Below are 20,475 nucleotides of genomic sequence, written 5' to 3' on the forward strand. Positions count from 1 at the left end.
TACGTCAAAGATCTAACATGAATAATAAGGGTATGTGTCTTTAGAATTCCTCACTGAAATGGAAAGTAAACATCCACTGCCCATATTGAAGTTCCTGTTTGTGTCACTGGCTGGTAAAGGTTTTAGGCTTTCTCACACAGGAGTGCTAGGAGATTTAAATATGTATCCTCTGTAAAATTATGATAGGGAACTGGAAAGTGGTGAAAATACATCTATCCACCTTGGGATTCTTCTAAGGCTAAAAAACAGAAAATGCAAAAATCATCATGGCGCTCAGTGCATGTTAACATTATAATGACTGGCTGTTGGGTTGTGCTATTAATAGCACTGCCATAACTACAGGTAACAGGATTATACCAACATTGAATATCTGCTATTGCAGGGTTGCTTTGAACTTATATTGCACCAACTTCATAAAGACAGCCAACAGCTCCCAGGTGCCACAACAGGGACGGTAATCATTTTGAACTAGAGCTGCTCTTACAACATTTTCCTTAGTGAGGCGTGATCAGAAATGAAGACTGCTACTTGTGTGCCTGGACCCTCTGACAGTGAGTATCAAAGGGTAGGAAAGCAATGCTTTCATGTCTGGGAACTTGGGGTATACATGTGCCTGCAATTATGCTTCAAATAAGAGCAACACACTCAGCTACAGTGCAAGTTATAACTCCTCAGAACCGCCAGCTGATGTAAGTAAAGCTTTATCTCAAAACAAGCAAATTGGAGAGAATCATCTAAGATGATTTCAATGTTTAATATATAGCCACCATAATCAAAACAGAATGGGCCTGAATAAAAAGACACATTCAACAGAAGAATACATGGAGAACCCAGAAATTAGTCTACACAGTTGGAGTGCGTTAATTTTTTGACAAAGGTGCCATGAAGGCACATGAGGAAATAATGGTCTCCTCATACAAAAAAAACAAGTCCTGGGAAGCCTAGATATTCATATACAAAAGAAAGAAATTAGCTTCTCATCTCACACCACATATTAAATTTCACTTAATCTGGACTATAGGCATAAACATAAGACCTGAAATTATGAACCTTCTAGGTTTCTTTTGAAAAAAAATAAAGACTCATAGTGCAAGTCTGGATAACAATTTTTGTATATGACCCAATGGCATAGGCAATAAAAGCCAAAAATAAGGAATTGGGACTATATCTATCAAGAAGTCTTCTCTCAGTAATGCAAAGGTAACAACTTCAGAGAAGACAAAAGCCTATAGTGTGGGAGCACACAATATAAACTATAAACCTCTTAGAAAGAAACATTGTCAAATCTAGATCAGAAATTCAAAAATGGAGAAAGGACCTGTATAGACATTGCTCTAAAGAAGAATTAAAAATGATCAGCAGGTATGTGAGTTTAGGCATAAGAAATTCCGACTTTGATAATCATCAAGGAAATTTAAATTAAAAAACCACAGTAAGGTACCACCTTAAAAGGATAAAAAAGAAACTATTGACCAGGATGTAGAGAAAAGGAAACACTTGTACATTGTTATTGGGAATGGAAATTAGCACAGCCACTATGGAAATGAATACAGAGAGTCATCAAAAACTACAGGTTATCATACAATACAGTGAGGTTAACTATCCACTGTATTGTATTATACTGTTTTGTATTTAGGACAAGGTGAGAGGAATGTTTAGTCACACCTAAGCTGCCTTGTCAAATATTTTTATCTCTCTAAATATATGCCTAAATTCCACTTACAACTATTTTAAAGATATACAGAAATTCAGTTGAAAAGAGAGCTGGGGCATGGGGCTAGAGACTGCCACCACCCTTGGGCATGGCACTGGTGAAGTGAGTTGCTGAATGCTGGAGTGCAGGATAAGCTTGTCCATGAAGTCCCTGCAGTACCTAAGGCATTGCTAGTGCACCAGCTCAAAATTAGAGTCACTGCCATAATAGGGAACTTTAATAATGACTTGTTTCTGTAGATGATAACTCCAAAGTAATTTTAGCTTTGCAATTCTTAACTAAATTACTTTTCTATCCAAACCTTTCATATTTCTTTCATCCATACATATAGTATGTAATCAAATATGGCAAAGATTTTTCTTGTAATCTGTCATGCCACATGACTCATGGGGATGCTTTCTTTGCATGCTGCTTTGACCTAGACAGTCAGAAGGTCTTCCACTTCATAGGTAGATGTAGTCACACTGTCTATCTTTCAACTATCTGAAATTTTTTCATCAGTTACCAATTTTCTGAAAACTGTTTCAGCAATGGGTGACTGACAGATGTTAGCATGGCATGTGATGCACACTGAACTGGAGCCAACCTCTGTTATCTTAAAGTGTTCTGTTCTCATTATGTTGTAATGCAGTCTGAAAGTGTACATTTTATTAATTTTTCTTATGATTTAAATCTGTCTGCAATACAGAAATAATGCCCATAAATTCTTTAAATTATATGTTTGTGGCATCTCTCAAAACAACTTCTCATTTCCATAGTTCAAAAGTAATAGGCAGCATTCCAGAAGCTGGGGAAGGAGAAACACATTCAGATCATGCCAGGGCAACACAGTGAAAGCCTCTTGTAAAACAAAATCAAATAGAAAACACACACAAGACATGTCCAGTAGGATTCTGAGATACTTTCTTTACTGATTTTACTGTAGCTGCATCCAAAATATAAAACTATCCAAGTCTCTAGATGATTTTTACAGGTTAAAATTCTACATGGTGACTATAACTAATGATAATATGTTGTTAGATTGTTTCTTGAGAGTCAGCGCCAATATATCCGTCTCAAGCTCACTATGGAGCCCAGTAGCCTTAAACATACTGCCCCTACCTCCCAAGTGCTAGAACTGCAGAACTGCATCACCACACCCAGTAAATATGCTGTATTTTAGAAAAATAAAAATTCAGTAGATGTTGTGTTCTAACACAAAAATAAGAACTGTCATAAAGTACTGAATTACTTACCACATATATTTTATGTGGTAGAAATTAAAGTATCCTGTTGTACATGATTAATACCTAAAACTGCTTTTTTGGTAATTTTTTTATTTTATAATTAAAGCTACTTAAAACTGTATAATTTAACATGAAAACTTGTACATTAATTATTACTGCTGAATTTATTGAGAGGATTGTAATGGTCACTGTATTTTATGGTGTATAAAAATAGAACAAACCTTTTCAGAATACAGTAACAATAAACCAAAGTACTAAAGCAAGATGGTTTCAAATAAAGGAACACCTAGTCTTTTAAGTTTTACTCAGAAATACTGTTTGCCCCCTATTTGACTTAGGTACTTAGCTACCATTGTTGATAATTTATAAAACTACATATATTAAATATTTAAATTTTTTAAAGATGGGTCTTATTTTATAAACTTGGATGGCCTGGGCACCATGCTTTCAGCTTTTCACTAACCTTTAAAAGAAATATTCAATGCTACAAGATTTACAATCTATAAATAATTTCTGAAACAACAATGTACATCTAAATCAAAAGTGTGGAAGCAGGCCAGGTAGACTGGATAATTTTGTCAATTTTATACAACTTAAAGTCATCTGAGGAGAAAACCTCAATTAAGAGAATACCTTCAGAAGATCACGTTGTAGGCAAGCATATAAGGTATTTTCTTTAATTACAGGTAGATGGGGGCGGGCCCAGCCCATTGTAGGTGGGATCCTCTGTAGGTGGGTGCAGCTGGATTCTATAAGAAAGCAGACTGAGCAACCAATGAGGAGCAAGCAATACCCTTCCACAGTTTCTGCATCAGTTCCTGCCTCTAGGTTCCTGTTCTGTTTCAGGTCCAGTTTTAACTTCCTTCAGTGGTGAACAGCAATATGGAAGAGTAAGCCAAATAAACCCTTTTCTTCCCACTAGCTTTTTGGTCATGGTGTTTCCTTGCAGCAATAGAAACCCTAACTGAGACAAGTTGGTGGTGTATTGGTATAAAAGACCTAGGCATGTGTTTTGGGAAGCACTGTGGAAGAATCCTGGAACTTTGTTTAAGAAAAGCCATTTAATGATTATTGCTTGGTAACTTTTTCTGTAGAAACTTGAAAGTTAAGATTGTTAATGAGAATGTTCAAGATGGAAGTCTGCTTTGTGAAATTTCAGAAGGAAGTTTAAAGACTATATGGGCTATTTGTTATTTTGAATTAAGATGTTATGGTTCTGCTTGGCTGGGGCTGAAGAATCGGCTGTGATTAAGAGGAGACCAGTAGCACTAAAGTGAAACCTTTGTTTTGTTGGGATAATTGATTCTGGTCAACTGGAGCTGAGAAATTAGTGGTGATTAGAAAGAGGCTAGCAATATTGAGGTAAAATATTTCAGAAGTGCTTCTTGAAAGTACACAGAATCTGTGTTGCAGAGGTATTTAAGGTTATGCCTTCAGCTGGCAACCGAGCTTGGTAATATAAGAATCACCCAGATGGTACTTGTTTTAAAGGAATAAAGGGGACATGGAAAGCAGTTGAGCTTGCCTCTCAGAGGCCAGGAGAGGCCATTAGTGAAGGTGCAGCCTCAGTGGAAGTTGATGGTTCAAGATTAAAGGAGTCATGCAGAGAATTTGAGGCTTAGACCATGAAGAAAGCCTATGAGAAGCTATTGGTAAAAGTACAGCCCAGTTGCAACAGAAGACCCCAAACATTTTGGAGTTGCCAGTCTCATGAGGTGACCACCAAGATCAGCAACAACAGGAGAGTGGAGCCAGTTGGAGCCTAGAAAACAAGCTCTGTGTGTTGCAGTGAGCAGAGTTGGAGAAGCTACTTGGAGATGCCAAGAAAATTGTGACTTAATTCCAGACATTGGAGGAAGAGTTATTTACCTTTTTAGAGTTTGGTTTGCTTTTTGTTTTCTTCTTTTTTTATTGTAACTGTTCTCTGGTTTCTCCCTCTTGAAGTAAGAAAGTATATGATGTATTTTTGATTTTATAAAATGTCACATTTGAGAGACTCTGAATTTTAAAGAACTGGATTTTAAAAGAGACTATAAGTAGTTAAAGAGCCGGGCGGTGGTGGCGCATGCCTTTAATCCCAGCACTTGGGAGGCAGAGGCAGGCGGATTTCTGAGTTCGAGGCTAGCCTGGTCTACAGAGTGAGTTCTAGGACAGCCAGGGCTACACAGAGAAACCCTGTCTTGGAAAAAAAAAAAAGTAGTTAAAGAGATTGGATTTTAATGTTTGAATTTGTAAAGATGTTTGGATTCTTAAAAGTTATTTATTTATTTATTTACTGCATGTGAGATCTTAGAAAATAAATGGAAAAGAAAAAGTTGTGGCTTAACAGTAATATGTTCATGTCAAGATGATAAGGGGTCAATTGTGCTGTATAGTTTTATGTCAACTTGACACAAGCTGAAGAAGGAAACATCAATTAAGAAAATGCCTCCAGAATGTTGGTTGTAGACAAGCCTGTAAGTCATTTTCTTAATTAGTCATTGATGGGGGAGATCCCATCCCATTGGGGGTGGTACCATCCTTAGACTGGTGATCCTATGTTCTACAAGAAAGTAGACTGAGGAGCAAGAGCATCTTTCCATGGTCTCATCATCTCCTGCCTCCAGACCCTGTTCTGACTTCCTTCTATGATTAGCAGAATTAGGAACTGTAGGCCAAATAAACCCTTTCCTCCCAAACTTGCTTTTTGGTCTTGGTGTTACACCACATCTATAGAAACTCTAATGAAGATACCAGGCATGGTGGCACACATTTTTCATCATACCACTTGAGAGGCAGAGAAAAGGAAATCCCTGTGAACTCTAGGTTAATCTAATTTACATCATAAGTTTCCAGATAGTCAAGGCTACAGAGTGATAACCAGTCTCAAAAATTAAACAACATAAAACAGTGGGACCTCAAATAGGACATTGTGGTGTATGGAAGCCCACCTCTCTGGAAGGCAAAGACTGAGAGTCAGCAAATTTAAAACTGGAATTTTGAGCAAAGAAGGTAGTTCACATGAATTTTTTCAATGACATCACAGCTCAGTGTTTCATGGAAATAAGAGGATGGGCTCAGCAAACAAATATTGTTAAGAAAAGAATGAAGAGAAAGCAACATGAACTGATGAAGGCTTTTTGACAAGTGTGAACATTGTACAAAATGCTGAAGCCAGGAAATAATTGTCAGCAACTTTGTTGATGATGGACACTAATAGTAATGAATTTGCAAAACCATGATCAATTTCACTATTGCATCAAAATCTGGGACGTAGGTTATTCTAGGGAGTGTACTCTGATGCTCAGTTGAGATGACAAAGAGATGAACCCCAGTGGAGTTTCAGAAGTATTAATAGGAAATGCTATTTTCCATCCAAAAAGACTTGTTGTGAAGCAAGTTCAAGTGACACATCAAACCCCATGACCTTTTCAAGAGCAATTATCGAAGTTAGACTGTTTTTACTAGAAGTTGGTATAGAATCCTAATATTTAAAAGATGCTGCTTTGCTGTGAAAATTCACTGTCCAATGACCTACTATCAGTGAAGAAGAAGAAAGCTGGATATTGCAATAATACATTATAAAGTAGTTTGAAATATTACTTTGAAGTTCAATTTTCATCAAAAATATGTGCCAGAGTGATTGCTCAGACGTTAAGAGCTAGGACTGTGGTTACAGAAGATCAACTAAGTTCGTAGCACATCAGACAGCTCAAACACCTAATGACTATAGCTCTAGGTGATCAGAAGCCCTGCCCTGGCTTAAGATGGCACCCATACACACATATCTGCCCATATCCCCACACAGACAAATACATAGTTAAAAACAAAATAAGTCTTTAAAATGTATACACATACATGAATGCACACATACACAGAGAGAGATGGGGACAGAAAGAGAGAGAGAGAGAGAGAGAGAGAGAGAGAGAGAGAGAGAGAGAGAGAGAGCTATATGAAACTGATAAAAGCTAGACATAGTGTGTCACACTTTAATGTCAGCATTCCAAAGCTACTGCAAGAGAATTAAGTCCTCAAGACCAGCCTGGAGAAGAGGGCAAAACCATATCAGGAAGGAAAAAGGAAAATGAAGAGGAAGAATAGGGAAGAGGAAGAGAAACAGCAGCAACAGCAGCAATACATCATAAAATTTACTAAGGTTTTAAAGTAACTATGTGGAGCTAAGTGGCTGGTTTCATTTTGTTTGAAAGCTAATGTGAATACTTCCATTTTCTACTTAGTTTTCTGTGACTTTATTCTGAGGACACACCCCCAATATGTGTGTGATGTTAATGAAATGATTACTTTTAAAAACCGCTTGCTACTGTCATCGTCATCGTCATCATCATCGTAGAGGATGCACACATACCACAGGGATGCATGCATGGGAGTAAGAGGACAACTTTAGCCATCACCTCTCTCTTTCTGTTGCAGATTCCAAAGATCCATCACAAATGATCAGGTCTGAATGGCAAGGGCTTGGGCATACTGGGCCATCTCAGTGGCCTCAAAAAGGATTACGTTTTTAATGTTCATTATTGAAACTCCCTAAGCATCTGAGCCTGGAATGGTGGTTGAGTGCATTGTGATATCTACACACACAGGGAATTATGTAACCTCAGGAAGAACAGTGACAGTGCCTGTGGACTGGTATGCATAATGTTGAGTGGTGGTCTGTGGGAGGCAGCTTTCACATAGCTACAGCTCCCCACAGAGAGGTCTGTGGACATCGGGCTTGTAGGACAATGCTCCTACTAGCGCCTCCACAGGTAGAGTACACAGGTAGACTACAGGCCACAGACCCTCAAGACAGATCTCCATATTAATGAGATACCTAAAGGCCAGAGGGCATAGCCAATTAAGCATTCCTTCCCAGACCCTCCTCCTTGCAAAAGAAAGATATTTAACCTCAGGTCTGCCCTGAGAATACCAGGGTATAGCTTCATCCATTTTCCACTATGACAATAAATATCTTAAGACCATGGATTATCTTTCTTCTTTGGGGCCCACCGTGGGGAACCATGGAGAACTGTGGAGAAGGTCTTCAACTAATGAACAGCTGTCTAATCTCCCACTGATGACCTCTCTAGGTTCCAGCCACGGAAACCCAGTCAATCGAGTCACCGTGACCAAGAGTCTCATCCCCGCAGGGTGCAGCCAAAGCTTCTCCCCCTCCCCCCTTTGGCTGTGGGTCCATCCAGCCCATATGGCCCGTCCCCCCCCCCCCCCCCCCCCCCCCCCCCCCCCGTCTCAACCCTTCTGCAGCCTCTCAGCAGCACCTGAGAGCCCAAGGGCCTAAAATCCCTGGTGGTTCCCAGCCACCTCCTGGCCTGGGGAACACCAACTTAAGAGCTCCGACCCCTGCAGGACTTCAAGCTGTGTTCCCTCACCCCTGGAGTGGGGTCCTGTGGCTTCTCATAACACATAGTCTGCCCATCACCAATGTGGAGTGAACACAGTCAAATTCCCATGCCTCTGCCTCTCTGAACCATGGCCCTAGCCCCTTGGGGGTGTCAGACGTGGAACCCACAATTCAACCCACAAGACCCACACTCACGCATGCTACAGCCCAACACATAATTCTAGGAGCTTCAAATAAACTGAGAAAAACCAAAATGAAGAATGGATGCCCAGAATAACTCCTATCTAGCAAAGAAAGAATAAAAATATATATGGCTATATACATATTTAATATATTTATTTGCAAATATATTTATGGCTGTTCTCCAATGCCCATCATTTCCAGAGACGTTAATTAAACAAATGAGTGGGTTACAGAATGGAAGAGTTCCAAGAGGGCAGTGCTATTTCTACTGTAATTCTTTCTATATAATTTTATATTTGAAAACATGATATACCTATGGAAAAAATCTGATTGAAAGTAAATTGCAGAAATAATAGCCACCATTATAATAGGAAACAAATTATCAACAATGAAAAACAACCAAACAAAAAACACCGTGGGCAAGATACAGGGTACAGTCATTGGACTTCTTGTACACTGCTGATAGGAATGCAAATTTTTACAGCCACTGCAGAGAACAGGAAGAGGTTTCCCCACAAACTCTAAAAAATAGATGCACACAACTTATCCCACTTCAAATATGTAGTTAGGAGAAGTAAAGCAGCACAGTAGAGAAACACCTACATTACATGTTTATTAGTAAGGTGCTATGCACAGTAGGTAGGATGGAAACTAACCCAGCGACCCATCAGCAAATGTGCAAATAAAGAATGACTCCATGTATAAACAACGTAACACTATTTGTATGCAGTAGAGTTTTAATGTTAATATGGGGGCAGGTGAATGAATAAATTGTTTGAGATGCTGAAGTCAGGGTTCTGGTTAAAGAAAAGAAAATCCTTGAGAGAAGAAAATAGATATCAGAGAAGATTCCTTTCTTAAATGTTCATGGTTTACTGTGTGCATACCTATGTGTGTGCATGGTTTGCTGTGTGCATAATTACGTGTGTGTGTTGCCTGTCAGCTAACCAACTTGACAAAGATATGTTGATAGGGACTACATAAACCCAGAGAAAGGCTCACTCTCAACTGAATAGAATGATCTAGGTGGAATAGACACACAATATCAACTTCGAATGGAGACATATCTTGTCTTTGTTGTAGTATAGAAGCTAGCTATTGTTTAGAAGCACTGCATTCCAACCACATTCTAGATTCTGCTGGTCCTGAATACAGCAACAGCTCTTAAATCTCCAGCTTTCAGCCTTGCAGCTGCATCACCAGCCCCTCTTCCAGCCTTCCAACTTATTGGTTCTCAGACTCCCAGCCATTCTGGGACTGTCCAGCCTCTGACCGTGTACAAAGCCAATACACTTTATGCACATGGAATCTATTAGGCGTATTCCTCTGAAAACTCCCATACACAATGCTTAAGTATGAATATCAATATTTATTGCTGCCTAACTTTATCTTATGCTTATTACAGATTAGTCCAAGATGCTTACAAGTGGTTTTGGCTAATTTCATTTCTATGAAATAGCTGTCACACTTTTTTGTTGGTTGACTGTTTTGCTTGATGACTCAAAGCAATTTTCAGGTTGTTAGTCACAGACATATAGTACATATTCATTTTTCCAGCCTTGGAAATGTTATTGACTCTTTTCTGGTGATGCTCCATGAAGAAAATACTTCATCCTAATGAAGTATCAGTCTATCTCTTCGTGATGGTACTTCTTTTTGGGAAAAAAAAAAAAGACTTTTTGAGAAGTCAGAAAGACATTCTTTATGTGTCCTTACACGTACCTTATTAATTTATAAATTTAATTTGCATTGAGTTTCATATTGAGGAGGAGAATGCAACCCAATGCCTATGTAGTCAGCATTTGAATGATGTTTGAAAGTCTTTGTTCTCAATCACTGTGGCATTTTTACAATTATTCATTTTAAAATATTTTTAATTACTGTTTTGATTTCTTCCTAAGACATTAATTATTTAAGTGAATGGTCTTATTCTCCTTTCTTCTTTTATAACTAAATACTATTTTAAATGACATGGTTAGGAAATATGATTATTTATGAATTAAGCTTTCAAAATTTATAAGAGCATCTCTATATATACACTTAATTGGATTTTGGCTAATACTAGAGTTGATGGTATTATTACCTAATAAAATTATATGTTAAACTTTTCTAAAATTGCCCAGTTTATTTCGAAATGTGGGTAATAACATAAAATTGAATCTTCTTTTTTATTTGAAATTCTGTCTTCAGAATGGCTTCAAGTTATGTTGGCTTCAAGCAATGTCCTTTGAAAATTTGTCTGTGAAAATTATGTAAGATCTTAACTTAAGCTGTTCTTCTTGGGGCCTGGAAATGTGGCATTCTATGTGGTAGAATAGACCAAGGCTTCAAGCCATGGGGGCATCCAAAGGGAATGAACAAATCAAGGCCAAGAGCAAGAATAAAAGCAATGCTGTAGGATTTTTATTTGCAAAGTACTTGGTGAAATTATCAACCAACTATCACTTAACATTGAACGTTACCTTTGAGTTGCTATTAGGTTTTTCATATAAGGTAAACCTACTGTAGAGGAGTATAACTTAAGGATTTTTTTTTTACTGCCATGACAAAACACCATGACCAAAGAAGAAAGGTTTTATTTTTCTTACAACTCTAGGTAGCAATGTATCACTGAAGGAAGTCAGGGCTGGAAGTTAAGCAGGGTGGGGACTGTTAGGTAAGAACTAATGCAAAAGCACTTTATTATTTGTTCAGCCTACACGCCCAGTCCACCAGCCCACAAATGGCCCCACCCACATTGGGCGGGCTCCTCCCACATCAATCATTTGTTAAGAAACTGCCTTATAAGGCCAGAATAGTTCAATTGGGAGTATTACAGTAAAGAAACTGCCCTACAGATTTAACTGCTGTCCTAGCTTATGGAGGGTCCCTCCTATAGGATAACTCCAGTTTCTGCCAAGTCAACATAAAGCTAGGCAGCCCAGGTGGTGAGATGAGTTATTTTCTTCAGATAATATTTCCTTTTCATACAACATACCCAACATTCATCTTCACTGCCACACTCCTTTTTCTTCTCCATACTCCTTCTATTTTTCTGTTCCTTTTTAAGTCTCTTGTTTTCATGAAAGGGCTTTCAGTCTGGCTTGCCAACTTGAGCCAGCCAAAAGTTTTAAAAATAAATGTGTCTTAAAGGCTAGACTGTGTGCCATGAAAACCTACAAATTCTCTCCAGTGAGAAGGGTGCTCCTTTCAACATTGCTTACTTCTTTGGAGTGATATTATGCTGAATACGAATTCTGGGTTCTCCGACTTTCCAGCCAACTCCGCTATGGAATTAACCTTTAAATGTATGCATTCTGTCCTCTTTTAGGGTTTTGCCCACACACAGGAAGACTTCTCTAGATGTAACTCTGTTATACTGTTGGATAAAGCCTTAGCCATGGGACTTTAATTGACAGTACATTTTACCCAGTAAAATGCTGTACTTCTAGAATTCAATTTTAGACTTGAGATTTAGCCCTGGTTAGGATTCCTTCCTCAAAGAACAAAAGCACAGAGCAGCCTTCATGAATCTTAGAACAAATCTAACAGATATTTCTAGTTATTATGAGAAAAATATTTTAACCATGGTGAGTAAAGAACCAGCACTTATCTATCATGTTGATTTTGATCCATTGGTGGTTGGAAATGGTGAGTATCAGAAACTAAAACAGAAAAGATAAATACTGGTGGCCTTTACAGTCTTGTGTCTATGTGTTGTCCAAAAACAGTAAAAGAAAACATAGTCTCACATTGTATTGTGACTCAGTTTGAAATATATAAAACAAACACTATTAAAACTTGCTTTGAAGACCCAGGCATGGGTAGTACTACATTCCCATAATTCTAATGTTTGAGGGGATGGAGGCAGGAGTGTCAGGATTTCAAGGCCAAACTCAGATTTATATCACATTCAGGACTTGGGCTACATGAAATACGATCTTCTGGTAGGTAAGTAGGTAGGTAGGTAGGTAGGTAGGTAGGTAGGTAGATAAGTAGGTAGATAGGTGGGCAGGTGGATGGATGGAAATTTATTGACTGAGGAAAACTTATGAATACAGAGTCAGTGTGTGCTCTCAAAGTCTGAAATGTATAAATGTTCACTGTGTGGATTTAATAGACAATGTAGACAGTCAAGGCCTTTGCCTTGTGATCTTTCTATATCTCTTGTCTTTGAAAGCTGTCCCCTTGACATGTGAAAGGGCATGTGTGTTCCCACAGTATGCATATGAAGGTCAGAGGGCCATTTTCAGAGTGAGTTATCTCCTTTCAACATGCTTGTTCTAGAAACTGGACTTAAGCATGGTGCTAGCACCTCTATGTGCTGAGCCATCGCTGTGGCCCAATAGCAATCCTCCTAAGGAATATTTTTCACGTTCATTGTATGTATCTATTTTACTACCAAATCCCTGTCATTTTACCCTTAAAATTTCTCAGCTGCCAGTCTCATTCTTGGCTTCTCTAACAGCACCTTCATCTGCACTCTCATGATGCTACCTGGAATGTTAAAACCACTGTGTCTAGACCTTTCCTTCTAACCAAATAGACAGAATCTGTCACATAATATCCCTTCTTACACCATCTCGATAGCTTGTGATCAGTCTGCAGGAAGGCAGAACCAGAATATTATCCGAAAGATTGGCATTTTCCCCTCTACTATCTCTCATGTAATGCTGTTCACACTATTTCCTCTTGTCTTTTGCACAGCTCTGCTGGCTTGCTTTCCTTTCTTTCATCCATAAAGCTACTCCTGTCATGAACCACAAGGACTTGGGCATTCAGGAATATTCTTCCTCTCTTCTTCGTTTCCATACTGACTTTTAATTTTTCATTTAGATAGCAGCCCAGTTCGCACTTTCTAGGTGAAGCTCCTGCTGTCCCTGAACCAGATCGTATCATTTGCCAATAATCTTCAGACACCATGGACTGCTCACTCAATAAGCCTGAGTAACTGCAGCTACTAACTTGAAATTTACCTTTACTGAAATTCCCATGAGCACAAGGGTATTACAAGACATCTCTGTCCTAATAAATACTTTATTAACATTTTTACTGTAAAATACATAAATGTGAAAGCATATATATGTTACATAATAAATAAAACACCAAGTAGCTTTACCCAAATAAAGAAAGATCAACGAGAGCCTAATTATTTGCCGTTCTCCAGTTACATATATATGTCAGGCATGGATGAGAACATGCAGCATCAATATAAAGTTCTTATCATTATTCCTACTCTTAATTTTTAACTTTGTACTTTATGTTTAATTATGTGAATGGATTTGTGTGTGTGCCTGCATGTATGTGTGCACTTGCACACTTACAAACGTGGATGTAGGTGTCTGCAATGGCCGGAAGTGACTGAACATTCCCTGCATCTGGTTTGAGAGCTACCTAACTTAAATTCGTGAAACTTAGTTCTGGTTCTCTGCAAGAACAACACTTAAAACCTCTAGGTTATCTCTCCAGATGCTTAATTCTTATTTATTTATTTATTTATTTATGTATTTATCTATTTATTTATTATATGATATGAGGGCCACATGTACTGTGGGGAGTGGTGTCCACTTGCCATAGCACTATTTTGTTACTCATCATCTTGGGATTTTATACAGATTCTGAAGCACAAACTCAGGACACCAGGTTTTTATAACAAATGCCAAGCACTTTTATCCACTGAACCATCGTGCTGGCTTGTACTTACTCTTCCCTTTATAAAATGGGCAGACAAGATTAGTCATCAGGTAAAGGGAACTCGCCTTTAAGAATTGAGTTCCTCTGCCAGGACCCAGATGGCAGAAGGAGAGAAAGTCTTCTGGTTTCACATGTATACAAACACACATGTGCTCACATACTCACACACACACACACACTAAATAAGTAAATAAATAGAATGTAAAGGTCATAGTATAAACAAAGTGTCTCTATTCCTTAGCTTTTTAAATTATATGAAAGGGGTCACACTCATCAAACTCATTCAGTTCAGCTTTTGGGGGTCCATTCCTTTTACCAGATCTTGTTTCTTAGCTTCAGCAATGTTGATGGGTGTACTTCTAAGTCATGTCTCCTTGCTGCAAGGTTTTACCCCATTGTATGTCCATACAGAAATAGTTTCCTCCTCCAACCACTGATGGACATTGCTGGCGTCTGCCAATTTCTTCTGTTATGAATGGTCATGTCCTGACTGACACACTGAACATGTCTCCTCTCATTCATGTTCAAGACCTTACCTAGAAAGTATACTTTGCAAAAGAACTGCTCACTTAAAAGGTATAAACTCTCATGGGTAAGTTAAATTATTAAGCTAGAAGCTATTTTGGGTGCTATTGGACATGCATGTTTATAATCACTGGGCCACCATATTTCATTCTTCTTCTTTTTTTAAATTATATCCTGCCATTACCTATGCAAAAAAACTTATACTTTAAACTTTTACCCTATTTTATTAAACTATGTATTCACTCAGCGACTGCTTATCAAGTCAAGAAACCCAATATATGTCAGGAGATACACTGAGTATGAAAATATGTTCAGTTTTATATACCTTTATTCCAATAGTTGAGAATCCAGTTGAATGCTAGGTACAGGCTCAGCATGAAAACCTACCCAATGATCACCAAAAACTGAAAATCATTTGAATACTTTTAAAATAAAAACACACAGGATGGAACTAGAAATGTAGTTTAGTGGTTGAGTCCCTGCCCAGAATGTGTCAGTGGTTCCCTAATCTATGGTATAGAGAATAATTAAATAAAATTAAATTAAATTAAAATAAATAATTAATAATAATAACAATAATAATTACACCAGCCAATAGCCAATGATATCAAACTTTTTACTTTCAAAAACATAATCACTTGGGGTTGGTGAGATGACTCAGTACCTAAGAACACTGGCCTATTTTCAAGAAGAAGTCAAGCACCATTCCCAGCACCCACATGACAGCTTATAACTGTCTATAACTTCAGTGAATTCAATGCCCTCTTACGGCTTTCATGGGAACCAATCCCACACATGATCCATAGAGACACATCTAGCTTAAGTACCCATATACATTAAAAAAATAATTTAAAACAATTTAAAATATAATCATTTATATAGTAATATGAAACATATTTAATGTGGTTGTTGGTTCATGTTTTGAACAGTTCCTTCTGCTCTCCCATTATCCTGGGAAAAGGCATGATGGTGCTGTTTTTACTTTAATACCCTGAAGGAGTACAGAAAGCACGATGTGGGTTCCATCAGCCAGGGAGTTTCCCCAGAACACAATCATTCTCCTCCCATTAACTCTTCAGTATAGAGCCTTCTATCCTTTATAAAATGAGAACTACAAAAGTGGACATGTTATCCCTTCTGTCTTACCAGAATATTATTAAATTTTATACCTTGATTATAATGTAGGTGTCCCAGTGAGAAAATATTTACTGCTGACACACCTTGACAAATAAAAGCTGCTTAATGGCTATGCATGACAGCCTGCTAAAGGAATTTTTCTGAGTGTACTTCCTGGTTCAGAAGCTCAGGAGAGGCTATAAAAGCAGTGTCAGATTAATATAAAAAATTATATGTGGATGATCTGAATGATGAATTTACCAGAACAGCTTAAATTCCTTAAAAATTTGTGGTTTTTTACTGAGTTTTTGGTTTTTGGTAAATCATACACTGAATTAAAACAAGTGTGTTCACACCAGTATAAGCTCTCACTTCCTTTCTTAGTATCAAGGCCTGTGCTCAGTACACACTAAGTGAAAAATGATACAGATGGGAAGTTTAAAAAAGTGAAGTGGGAAGTTAAAGAAGCCAATGAAGAATATGACTAGAGGCAGAAACAGTCCATAAAGAAATGCCTGAAGGTGAGGCACATGTTGGTGAGGATGTGAAGAGGAGGAACACTCCTTTATTGCTGGTGGGATTGCAAACTGGTCACCCACTCTCGAAATCAACCTGGAGGTTCCTCAGCAAATTGGAGATAAATATACCTGAAGACAAAGCTATACTACTCTTAGGCATAGATCCAAAAGATGTCCCACCATGCTACAGGGGCACAAATTCCAATGTATTCATAGCAGCCTTATTTGTGATAACCAGAAGCTGGAAACAACCCAGATGTCCCACAACAGAAGAATGGATATGGAAAATGTGATTTATTGCACAATGTAATACTACTCAGCTATTAAGAATGAGGACATGATGAGTTTTGCAGGCAAATGGATGCAACTAGAAAATATCATCCTGAGTGTGGTAACTCAGACCCAAAAGGACAAGCATGGTATGTACTCACTAATAAGTGGATATTTGCCAATAAAAAAGTACAGAATACCCAGGATACAATCCACAGAACTCAAGAAGGTTAACAAACCGAAGGTACCGAAGTGAAGGTACCTCAATCTCACTTGGGGGGAGGGGGAAAAGAAAGCAATCATGTGGGGAGAAGGAAGAAGGAGAATGGAATCTGGGTGCAAGAGGGTGGGGGGAAATGGGGAGCATCATCAGGTACTGGGGGTATAGGAGTGAAGCCCTGGGGGCCAACAAAAAGAATGGAAACAGGCAACCTTGGGAGCCAGGAGGTAGGGCACCCTCTAGAATATACCAGAGCCCTGGGTGATAAGAGATGCTCAGGATACAAAGGGAGGGACCTTCCATGAAATGCACTACAGTGGGGAGTGGGAACTTGTAGAGTCCACCTCAAACAGTAAGACAGAGCATCAAGTGGAGAGATGGAGCTGCCATCCCACAGTCAAAAACTCTGACCCAAAATTGCTCCTGTCTAAAAGAACTGCAGGGACAAAAATGGAGAAGAGACTGAGGGAAAAAGGGTTCAGTAATCAGCCTAAATTGGGATCCAGCTCAAGGTGAGGCTCCAAGGCTTGACACTATTACTGATGCTATGGTGTGCTTACAGACAGGAGCCTAGCATGGCTGCCCTCCAAGAGGCCCAATAAGCAGCTGAAAGAGTCAGATGGAGATACTTATACCCAAACAATGGACAGAAGCCAGAGACCCTGAAGGTTGAATTATGGAAAAACTGGAAGAATCTGAGGAGGAGGGTGACCCCATAGGAAGACCAGCAGTCTCAACTAATCTGGACCTCCAAAATCTCTCAGACATTGAGCCTCCAAGCAGGCAGCATACACCAGCTGGTCTGAGGCTCCTGACAAATATTCAGTAGAGGACTGCCTGGTCCAAACTCAATGATAGAAAAAACACCTAACCCTCAAAAGACTTGAGGCCCCAGGGAGTGGGAGGGAGACATCATATTGGAGACAGGAGAAGAAGAATGGGATGAGGAACAATCAGAGGGCATACCAGGAGGGGGATAGTGACTGGACTATTAAAAAAAATTAAAGAATAATAAGAAAAACAGAAAAACAAAAAATGCCTGAGAAATGAAGGTGAAAGACATCGACAGCCAAAATAGGGATTATGATAATAAAAACCAAGCACTTCAGAAATAGATGTATGTTACATTTTTAAGGTGGATAGAAAATACCTATGAAAATCAATGATCAAAGCGAAAAGAATGCACTTTCTAGACTCAATTCTTCATCCATGTCATTATACCTTTAGTCCTTTTTGATTGATACTACATTTTTACCAATTTATAAAACAAAAATATTTATGTTCATATTTAAAATTGTTCTTGAGTTTCTAAGCTCAACTTTGGCATCACCTTCCTAAATAACTTTCTCCTCCTTTGAATGAAGGCATAATATACTTACCAACTCACAAAGCAGAAGAATTCACATTATCCTTCAAATTGCTCTTAAATCTTAACAAATTGATATTGGCTGGATATAAGTATCTCGATAGAACCTAGAAATTCTACTCTTGGAAACATAATGATAAAATGATCTTGGCTCTTCTCTCAACACCAGTTATGGTCTGCTGTATGTCTACTTGTCATTAACTCAAGAGTGATATAGTTTACCAGTCTGGAAATCTTCGCATACCTCAATTCAACAGATTTTACATAAGTACATCCCTTTAGATTAAGGAGATGACTAAATCCTGTCTAAGGACCAGGAGCCTGAAAGAAAGACACATTTAACATATTTCTCAAGAATAGAAGCAGCCTGACGGCCCTGCTTTGGCATTCAGCTTGCTTTCTGGTCAATGATACAAAAACAGCTACTAGAAAGCACTTCCTTCTGCTATCCCTTAATTAAACACTACACCCTCCACACCAAGGCCACCATGTGCAAGAGTTGTTACACAGAAGTAGCAACCAGTAGAAATAGTTTAGGTAAAGATAGCAAATACAAGTGGGTCATTCACCGGACAGTCTTTGTTTTATAGCCTAACAATTGACTCTGAATGTCATCGTTAAGCTAAATTCTTTTGCTCGCTGACCTAGCCAGAGGGTTCAAAAAGGAGGCTGTGATGCAAGCAGTGAGAAAGATATAGATCTTGGAGAGGATAGAAGCACAGGAATCCATCCATCTGGAGGACAAGGTAACTGGTTTGGGTTTTAAATATTTAGTTTAGATTGATTTAATTTATACTCTAAAAGAATTATGTGCATACAGCCTAAGAAGTGTTAAAATATCTGAAGTACTGAAAGTAGACCAATTTATGGTTATCCTGCAATTACCAGGAGAGTTTCTTTTGTCTTATGTCATCTAAAGTTGAGAGTGGGCAGCATTCATATGCTGAAGTCCTAACCCTTTCCTTAGACAATGGTTGTCCTTGGAGGTAGGCCCTTTAAAGAGGTAGCTAATATAAAAGGTGGTAATATGGGTGGGTCCTATTATCTTTATAAAAGATTAGGACATAGGTCTAGAGGCAACTTGTGAAGACATAAACCAAAAGCAGTCATCTTGAAAGCCAGAAGTGGGGCCCCAGAAAAAGCAAAAATTAAACCTACTGTGGCCTTGACCATGAACCTCAAGAGTCCAGGACTGGAAAAGATGAATTCATGCCATCTTCTGCCTGGCAATAACAACTCCCTAACCCTTGTTTGTTCAGTGCACACTCAGACATTAACATTTCTCCCTCAGTGTCCCCATAATGACAGTACTTTCAGATAGCTTGATTCTTTGTCTGAAAAGTTGTTGACTACCCAAATGCAGAAAATAAATTAGCTTTCAATACACATAGACTTCTTCAATTGTTTTCTATGAAGTTTCTTGATTAAGTAGTTACTAATCAAAGAAAATTTAAGCTCATCATTGTGATCCCTGGAGATGTGATCATAGTGTGTACACATTTATAATTAAATGAATATTCAAAATGTGTCGACTCATTGTGTAAAACTAATAATAGACAAGTTTTAATACCATAAGCACCAGATATTACTTCATCAAGCATACAACTACTATGATTTTTATTCTTGATATAATAAATTCCTTTCTATTAAAAGCTTAAATGCGGTGTTTTGCAGTCTACCATCACATGTTTCAGAAGTCAGTCTGCCATATTTTTGTTTATAAGTAAAACAAAGCCAGGTATGAATAATCCTGCCACAAATCCCAGCACTTGGAAATTTGAGGGAGGCAGATTATGGATTGCTGTAAATCCTGGAATAGCAAGATCCTATCTCAAACAAACATACATTTTTAAAGGGAGAGATTAGAAAATTAAGTATTTTCACATGAGACAATAAAACCATTCATATTTTAGCTATATCTTAATAGACACAAAGAGTAAAAAGGCAAGTTGAGCTCATTTCATGCTCAAATTTAAAAGGTACCATACCAAAGTGAGAGGAAATCAACTGTTCAATCATCTTAGGTTTTAAAATTATCAAATAAGCTTTATGAGCTCTGGAGCTGGAGGGCTTTGACCCATGTTTAATACTGATACTGGCCATGAGGTCTCAAATGGCAACTGAACCTGTCTCTGTCTCAGTTTCCTCATTTGTAAAATGAAGATAGTAACCATTTATTCCATATAAATTTGGCACAAGGATTACATGAGACCATATATGTTCTGGTTTTACTGCATGACTCACAGAAAATAATTAGTCACAGTGGTTGCTAATTACAGTTGTGCATTTGTATATCAAGTCAATGGAAATAGGGATACATACATGG

At 38.2% G+C, this 20,475-nt stretch overlaps 1 protein-coding gene across 2 annotated transcripts in view; it reads right to left on the reverse strand.

Annotated features, from left to right (window-relative positions):
- Nucleotides 1-20,475, reverse strand: part of Hnf4g (hepatocyte nuclear factor 4 gamma) — a 149,468-nt gene that overhangs the window by 111,249 nt on the left and 17,744 nt on the right. The gene's annotated exons all lie outside the window — the stretch shown is intronic.

This window comes from Arvicanthis niloticus, chromosome 13 (assembly GCF_011762505.2).
Source record: "Arvicanthis niloticus isolate mArvNil1 chromosome 13, mArvNil1.pat.X, whole genome shotgun sequence".
Classification (NCBI taxonomy): Eukaryota; Metazoa; Chordata; class Mammalia; order Rodentia; family Muridae; genus Arvicanthis; species Arvicanthis niloticus.